The sequence below is a fragment of the Oncorhynchus mykiss genome, chromosome 25, assembly GCF_057628025.1.
Source record: "Oncorhynchus mykiss isolate SJ-2025 chromosome 25, ASM5762802v1, whole genome shotgun sequence".
NCBI lineage: Eukaryota > Metazoa > Chordata > Actinopteri > Salmoniformes > Salmonidae > Oncorhynchus > Oncorhynchus mykiss.
The window spans coordinates 59,124,576-59,133,904 of record NC_143046.1 but is presented as its reverse complement, the minus strand read 5'-3'; the positions used below and the strand labels follow the sequence as shown (position 1 = coordinate 59,133,904).

General features: G+C 42.8%; 1 long non-coding RNA gene across 1 annotated transcript; it reads right to left on the bottom strand.

The window, feature by feature from the left end:
• On the bottom strand, positions 1 to 1,273 carry LOC110505374 (uncharacterized). Its single transcript, XR_002470747.3, has 2 exons — positions 1,129 to 1,273; positions 1 to 601 (listed from the first exon to the last, which is right to left on the bottom strand). It is a non-coding gene; the product is annotated as an uncharacterized LOC110505374 (long non-coding RNA).
• Between the last annotated feature and the right edge of the window lie 8,056 nt (positions 1,274 to 9,329).

Below are 9,329 nucleotides of genomic sequence, written 5' to 3'. Positions count from 1 at the left end.
TATGTTAAAGTATTTTTATTATACAAGAAAATTGTCACAAGTATCCTATATTTCAAAGGTTTATTGAACCTGGCCATAAAAACTAATCTAAGCAGATCACATCATGATTCATACAATTAAATCTCACATATGCAAACTCATACAATTCCATATTCCAGTTCAGCCTATGGGCATGGGGCCAGTGTGCGAGGTGTGAAGGCCTACTGGTTTGAAGCGGCCAGAAGGTGAGGGAATATAACAATTCCCATCAGTGAACTCTTCGGTTAGGAACGCACATGACTGCCTTTCTCATAATTATTATTATTTTTTTTAAATGGGCTCTTTGTCGAAGAGTTCGCCCGATCTAGGCCGCTGATGTTAAAGTCTTGCTGGTGTCTGTTCCCTGCTCAACAGCCCTCTAGAAGCGCCCCTGTAGTGAGCCCCCCACCATGATGGGTATGATGAGCACGCCTGAGCTGGACTGCAAGGGTGCACTGGCTCCTTTGGGAATGTTGTTGTTCTTGGTGACATCGGGCATCTTGGTCATGTTGGAACTCGCACCGCCAGCTTTGGTCGTAGCATTCATGGCAGGGGACTGTGTGGTGGTGTTTTGCGCGTGGATCTAAAACGGGAGAGCAGAGGGGCTTGTCACATGTGAGAAACACGTAAACCTGAAACATTTGACTAATCGGGACAATTATCAATAGGACTTCACTTTCGTACGACTAATTTTAAAAAGGGCAAACGTTCAGCTAGGCACACAGAGTAGCCTAGGCAGTAATAATACAATAGTCCTATGACAATTGTTCCAACAAAATGCACCTTAGAAAACGTACTACAAGTGCCATCACCTTCTGGACAATGTTTTCCATAGCCTATAGGGTAATGGGCAACGTCTTGCATTTGAATTGTGCAGTGGAGGATATAATATACCGTCGCGCTCAAATTACATTAGCCAGCCTACGCATGTCGTAGTAACGTTAGGGTACTGAATCCTTGATCTATCTGAAGAGGCGTCACCGTATTGAACGTTACACCGGTCCTGTTGAAATACATTTGCTCTCCAGAATAATGGGTAGCCTAATTCAAATCTGGTTTCACCTGAAACAAAACATGGTAAAAAGTACATTTTAGAGGAAAAGTCCTTACCTGTGACGAAAAACGCATGGCAAGGAGAAGGAACCCAATGTAAGCCATCACCATTTTAGTCATCTTGTTATCGGTTTCTTCCCAGCAACAATTGCGCGTAATGTAGCTTTCCTGCCTTCGTCTTTCCTCAAGATAAATGACTGGAGGAACAAACACAGGGGATTTTATACCACCACCGAGTGTGACGTTGGGCAACACTGCGCATCTCCCAAACCACCTGTAGAGCCTTCCAATCAAATGGAAACCTACAGTTTATCAGAAACATCCCATAAACTACACCTCTGAGACCTCTTCTTATACGTTTTAGGGTGTGCCTGTCAGCAATACAAATAGCCTTTGTGTTTATAATCATTGTCTTTTGATATGAATTCACTGGTTTACAATTTGAAGAGTTTGACACAATTATTCTCTCTACCTTCCTCCTCGGAGAAGGTTGATTCCATGAGCACGATGGGGACATTTTTCAAACAATAATAATTATACAGTAAGGTAAGTCTAGTTTATGTTGTTCAAAATATATTTATGGGGATATTTTGCCTGGTAAATGGCAAAGAAAAGTTTTACAGATAAGCAGCTTATAGACCTTTTGCGGTAAATATAAACTTTTAATCACAACGCAATTCGGTTCATATGTCCATTCCCCTTCTGTAGTAGTTGACCTATTGGTCTTACATGGAAGCAAAAATTCACCAGCGGTGAGGTGACTAAGGTCAACTGAATACTCGAAAAGTACATTTCCTAAAGAAAATGTGTGTGCTTGCTAGCTTGTCTTGAAGTAATATGGTTGATAGAAAGGATAGCTGGAACAGGTGAAAGTTGATTGGGTGTCTCTAGCTTGAAAGGTTCTAGAGTTAGGCCTATAATATTAAGGTTGGTGTGTTATTTATGCTAATTCATGAAAATGTAAATAGTTCAAATTTATAAAGTTTTGAAAATGTTGAAGTTGTTTTAATGTTTGTAGCTGAAAGAGCAGAAGCATTTAAAATGTCTATCACTGTGTTCTTATGGTTGGCATTGGGAGATTCTCTATTGGTCTAAAGCCCATCCTCCATAGCCGCAGGAAGTAGGGGTGCTGGTGCTGCGGTGGAGATGGAGTTCTTTGAAATCAAATTTTATTCATCACATGCTTCGTAAACAACAGGTGTAAACTGACAGTGAAATGCTTATTTTACGGGCCATTCCCAACAATGCAGAGAGAAAGAAAATAGAGAAATATTGGAAAAGTAGTAAAAAAATTTCAGTCAGCAACCCCTACTCAAAACATCTTCCCGCGGCTATACCATCCTCTCCTTGACTCCTCCGTCCTCCTCTTCTCCGTGACCCGGGAACCGATAAGTAGTCGAGGATAGTGTAAATTAGTTAGTAGGTGAACAGAGGAGTGTCCTCCTCTCCTTAATTACCTACTTCAGCAGAGGATGCACAAGAGCATGTGGCTAAGTGGACAGTGGCATCATGCCCATATGGGGCACAAGGACGTGCCCCCTCAGATTTGTCCTGTTTATTTTTATTTTTCAGATGTTAAATGAATCACTAAACTTCATTTTCAGCCCACATTCTATCATAATTATTAATAGAAAATATCTGCCAGCGGTATTTGCGGAGAGGGCACACTGACTGGACCAGGCAAGGATTACTAGGCAAGGACTCGCAGGAAGTACGTTTGTGAATTAATTTGATTAAGCTATGTAGCCTATTCCTTCTTAAACAAAACATAAAACAAGTGTTTTATTGTTTCTCTGCAATACTATCCACCAATCATGTTCATGAACTTGGCTTTATCTAGCCAGCTAGATAGGTTCCCAATCTCCCAACCTCATAACTAGATACAGTTGAAGTCAGAAGTTTACATACACCTTAGCCAAATACATTTAAACTCAGTTTTTCACAATTCCTGATATTTAGTCCTAGTAACAATTCCCTGTCTTAGGTCAGTTAGGATCACTAATTTATTTTAAGAATGTGAAATGTCAGAATAATAGTCGAGATAATTATTTATTTCAGCTTTTATTTCTGTCATCGCATTCCCAGTGGGTCAGAAGTTTACATACACTCAATTAGTATTTGGTAGCATTGCCTTTAAATTGTTTAACTTGGGTCAAACATTTTGGGTAGCCATCCACAAGATTCCCCCAATAAGTTGGGTGAATTTTGGCCCATTCCTCCTGACAGAGCTGGTGTAACTGAGTCAGGTTTGTAGGCCTCCTTTCTCACACATGTTTTTTCAGTTCTGCTATCAAATTTTTGTGATGGCCACTCCAATACCTTGACTTTGTTGTCCTTAAGCCATTTTGCCACAACTTTGGAAGTATGCTTGGGATCATTGTCCTTTTGGAAGACCCACTTGTGACCAAGCTTTAACTTCCTGACTGATGTCTTGAGATGTTACTTCAATATATCCACATAATTTTCCTACCTCATCATGCAATCTATTTTGTGAAGTGCACCAATCCCTCCTGCAGCAAAGCACCCCCACAACATAATGCTGCCACCCCTGTGCTTCACGGTTATGATGGTGTTCTTTGGCTTGCAAGCTTCCTCCTTTTTCCTCCAAACATAACAATGGTCATTATGGCCAAAGAGTTCTATTTTTGTTTCATCAGACTAGAGGACTTTCTCCATGTGCAGTTGTAATCCGTAGTCTGGCTTTTTATGGCGGTTTTGGAGCAGTGGCTTCTTCCTTGCTGAGCAGCCTTTCAGGTTATGTCGATATAGGACTCGTTATACTGTGGATATAGATACTTTTGTACCTGTTTCCTCCGGAATCCTCTCAAGGTCCTTTGCTCTTGTTCTGGGATTGATTTGCACTTTTCGCACCAAAGTACGTTCATCTCTAGGAGACAGAACGTTTCTCCTTACTATTGTTTGTACAGATAAAAAAAATTGGCTGAATTCTTTTGATTTTCTCATGATGTCAAGCATAGAGGCACTGAGTTTGAAGGTAGTCCTTGAACTACATTTTTGTCATTCACAAAGTAGATGTCCTAACCGACTTGCCAAAATTATAGTTTGTTAAAACAATACATTTTTGGAGTGGTTGAAAAACGAGTTTTAATGATTCCAACCTAAGTGTATGTAAACTTCCGACGTCACCTGTATATGTACATACGTCAATTACATCGTACCCCTGCACATAGATTTGGCACTAGTACCTAAGATCTTGATATTTATGTTTGTGTTGTTGTACTCAGCTGTTGTAGTACTCAGAATCTTGTCTCGACACCACATATTAAGTGTCTTGGTCTTGTCTCATTGTTGGATACATTTGTATTTGGTCTTGACTCGGTTTCGGACAGTGAGGACTCATCATTTCTTCCGGTTGTTCAGGTTCTTCAGGTTGTGCCAGGTTTGTGAATGTGAAAGGACAGCAACTGTAATACCAGAGCTCTCATGTAGGAGAGTGGACTTTTTGTAAAACACAAAGGGCCAGTGGTGTAGTGGAGAGTATACGCAGGTATTTTGTTTTCAGTTGGCATTTGTATACTCACTCCTTAATCCCGACTGATGCATATCAAAGTAGTGTAGGAGGTATACGACTTGTAGTGCAAAAGAGAAATCATGCACAATGTTGCCAACATAAATTGCATAGCACGTGAAGTATATTCACATGCGCACAGCACACAAAGCCTAGTTTCAGCGAAATATCATTTGGAGGCAGCCAGAGTGTGGAGCTCTCAACTGGTTTTGGTATGGTGCAGCTCACAGAAGAATGACTTCAGTAACCGGTAGGGTAGTAAAGACCGTTTAAATTTATGATATCTACCAGTAAATGTTAACCAAGACAACAATGGTATGCAAACCAGGTATTGAAAAAGTTTAGATCAAAGTGTTGGTTAGTAGGCTATTTGTGATGTGCAATTGTCATCATGGGCTGTTTGCATCAGGGTGTAGATATGGATGGACCTGGGTGCACCAAGGCTTATCGACTTGGAAGCCAGGACCTGACCGGCACACCCAATCAGACTGATGTGGTTTAAGTACTGTTGTGGACTTAGCCCATCTACTTTTGTGATAATGAGAGTGACAATCAGATGAATCTATAGGGAAACTCACAACGTGAGATCAAAAGACAGATACTGGTGGACAAGGAGGCATACAAGTAAAGGGTGGAGATATCATAACCGCCATCGATAAAAGACAGTACTGTGCAGCCGTCTTCATCGACCTGGCCAAGGTTTTTGACTCTGTCAATCACCGCATTCATATCGGCAGAATCAACAACCTTGGTTTCTCAAATGACTGCCTCGCCTAGTTCACCAACTACTTCTCAGATAGAGTTCAGTGTGTCAAATCGGAGGGCCTGCTGTCCGGACCTCTGGCAGTCACTATGGGAGTGCCACAGGGTTCAATTCTTGGGCTGAATCTTTTCTCTATCAATGTCGCTCTTGCTGCTGGTGATTCTTGGATCCACCTCTACGCAGACAACAGCATTCTGTATACATCTGGCCCTTCTTTGGACACTGTGTTAACAAACCTCCAGATGAGCTTCAATGCCATACAACACTCCTTCCGTGGCCTCCAACTGCTCTTGAATGCTAGTAAAACTAAATTGGTGCTCTTCAACCGATCGCTGCCCGCACCCGCCCGCCCTACTAACATCACTACTCTGGACTGTTCTGACTTAGAATATGGGGACAACTACAAATACCAAGGTGTCTGGTTAGACTGTAAACTCTCCTTCCACACTAACATTAAGCATCTCCAATCCAAAATGAAATCTAGAATCGGCTTCCTATTTCGCAACAAAGCCTCCTTCACTCATGCTGCCAATCATACCCTCGTAAAACTGACTATCCTACCTATCCTTGACTTCGGCGATGTCATTTACAAAAAAGCCTCCAACACTCTACTCAGCAAATTGGATGTAGCCTATCAAATCAAATTTATTTATATAGCCCTTCGTACATCAGCTGATATCTCAAAGTGCTGTACAGAAACCCAGCCTAAAACCCCAAACAGCAAGCAATGCAGATGTAGAAGCATGGTGGCTAGGAAAAACTCCCTAGAAAGGCCAAAACCTAGGAAGAAACCTAGAGAGGAACCAGGCTATGTGTGGTGGCCAGTCCTCTTCTGGCTGTGCCAGGTGGAGATTGTAACAGAACATGGCCAAGATGTTCAAATGTTCATAAATGACCGGCATGGTCAAATAATAATAATCACAGGCAGAACAGTTAAAACTGGAGCAGCAGCATGGCCAGGTGGACTGGGGACAGCAAGGAGTCATCATGTCAGGTAGTCCTGAGGCATGGTCCTCCGAGAGAGAGAGAGAGAGAGAGAGAGAAAGAGAGAATTAGAGAGAGCATACTTAAATTCACACACAACACCGGATAGGACAGGAGAAGTACTCCAGATATAACAAACTGACCCTAGCCCCCCGACACATAAACTACTGCAGCATAAATACTGGAGGCTGAGACAGGAGGGGTCAGGAGACACTGTGGCCCCATCCGAGGACACCCCCGGACAGGGCCAAACAGGAAGGATATAACCCCACCCACTTTGCCAAAGCACAGCCCCCACACCACCAGAGGGATATCTTCAACCACCAACTTACCATCCTGAGACAAGGCCGAGTATAGCCCACACAGTTCTCCGCCACGGCACAACCCAAGGGGGGGGCGCCAACCCAGACAGGAAGATCACATCAGTGACTCAACCCACTCAAGTGACGCACCCCTCCTAGGGACGGTATGAAAGAGCCCTAGCAAGCCAGTGACTCAGCCCCTGTAATAGGGTTAGAGGTAGAGAATCCCAGTGGAAAGAGGGGAACTCGCCAGGCAGAGACAGCTAGGGCCGTTCGTTGCTCCAGAGCCTTTCCGTTCACTTCACACTCCTGGGCCAGACTACACTCAATGATATGACCCACTGAAGAGATGAGTCTTCAGTAAATACTTAAAGGTTGAGACCGAGTTTGCGTCTCTCACATGGGTAGGCAGACCATTCCATAAAAATGTAGCTCTATAGGAGAAAGCCCTGCCTCCAGTGAAATTTCCCTGCTGGAGTCCATGCTAAGGTTGGGTGTTGCTATGGTGACCAGTGAGCTGAGATAAAGTGGGGCTTTACCAAGCAAAGACTTATAGATGATCTGGAGCAAGTGGGTTTGGCAACGAATATGTAGCAAGGGCCAGCCAACGAGAGCATACAGGTCGCAGTGGTGGGTAGTATATGGGGCTTTGGTGACAAAACAGCACTGTGATAGACTGTGCATTTCGGTGTTCCTCAAGGTTCCGTTTTAGGACCACTACTGTTTTCACTATATACAGTGCCTTGCGAAAGTATTCGGCCCCCTTGAACTTTGCGACCTTTTGCCACATTTCAGGCTTCAAACATAAAGATATAAAACTGTATTTTTTTGTGAAGAATCAACAACAAGTGGGACACAATCATGAAGTGGAACGACATTTATTGGATATTTCAAACCTTTTTAACAAATCAAAAACTGAAAAATTGGGCGTGCAAAATTATTCAGCCCCTTTACTTTCAGTGCAGCAAACTCTCTCCAGAAGTTCAGTGAGGATCTCTGAATGATCCAATGTTGACCTAAATGACTAATGATGATAAATACAATCCACCTGTGTGTAATCAAGTCTCCGTATAAATGCACCTGCACTGTGATAGTCTCAGAGGTCCGTTAAAAGCGCAGAGAGCATCATGAAGAACAAGGAACACACCAGGCAGGTCCGAGATACTGCTGTGAAGAAGTTTAAAGCCGGATTTGGATACAAAAAGATTTCCCAAGCTTTAAACATCCCAAGGAGCACTGTGCAAGCGATAATATTGAAATGGAAGGAGTATCAGACCACTGCAAATCTACCAAGACCTGGCCGTCCCTCTAAACTTTCAGCTCATACAAGGAGAATACTGATCAGAGATGCAGCCAAGAGGCCCATGATCACTCTGGATGAACTGCAGAAATCTACAGCTGAGGTGGGAGACTCTGTCCATAGGACAACAATCAGTCGTATATTGCACAAATCTGGCCTTTATGGAAGAGTGGCAAGAAGAAAGCCATTTCTTGAAGATATCCATAAAAAGTGTTGTTTAAAGTTTTCCACAAACCACCTGGGAGACACACCAAACATGTGGAAGAAGGTGCTCTGGTCAGATGAAACCAAAATTGAACTTTTTGGCAACAATGCAAAACGTTATGTTTGGCGTAAAAGCAACACAGCTGAACACACCATCCCCACTGTCAAACATGGTGGTGGCAGCATCATGGTTTGGGCCTGCTTTTCTTCAGTAGGGACAGGGAAGATGGTTACAATTGATGGGAAGATGGATGGAGCCAAATACAGGACCATTCTGGAAGAAAACCTGATGGAGTCTGCAAAAGACCTGAGACTGGGACGGAGATTTGTCTTCCAACAAGACAATGATCCAAAACATAAAGCAAAATCTACAATGGAATGGTTCAAAAATAAACATATCCAGGTGTTAGAATGGCCAAGTCAAAGTCCAGACCTGAATCCAATCGAGAATCTGTGGAAAGAACTGAAAACTGCTGTTCACAAATGCTCTCCATCCAACCTCACTGAGCTCGAGCTGTTTTTCAAGGAGGAATGGGAAAAAATGTCAGTCTCTCGATGTGCAAAACTGATAGAGACATACCCCAAGCGACTTACAGCTGTAATCGCAGCAAAAGGTGGCACTACAAAGTATTAACTTAAGGGGGCTGAATAATTTCGCACGCCCAATTTTTCAGTTTTTGATTTGTTAAAAAAGTTTGAAATATCCAATAAATGTCGTTCCACTTCATGATTGTGTCCCACTTGTTGTTGATTCTTCACAAAAAAATACAGTTTTATATCTTTATGTTTGAAGCCTGAAATGTGGCAAAAGGTCGCAAAGTTCAAGGGGGCCGAATACTTTCGCAAGGCACTGTATTTTACCTCTTGGGGATATCATTCGAAAACCTAATGTTAACGTTCACTGCCATGCGGATGACACACAGCTGTACATTTCAATGAAACATGGTGAAGCCCCAAAATTGCCCTCGCTGGAAGCACGTGTTTCAGACATAAGGAAGTGGATGGATGCAAACTTTCTACTTTTAAACTCGGACAAAACAGAGATGCTTGTTCTAGGTCCCAAGAAACAAAGGGATCTTCTGTTGAATCGACAATTAATCTGAATGGTTGTACAGTCGTCTCAAATAAAACTGACTGGCTGGCTGACTGGCGGCTCTGGCGGATCCTGGCTGACTG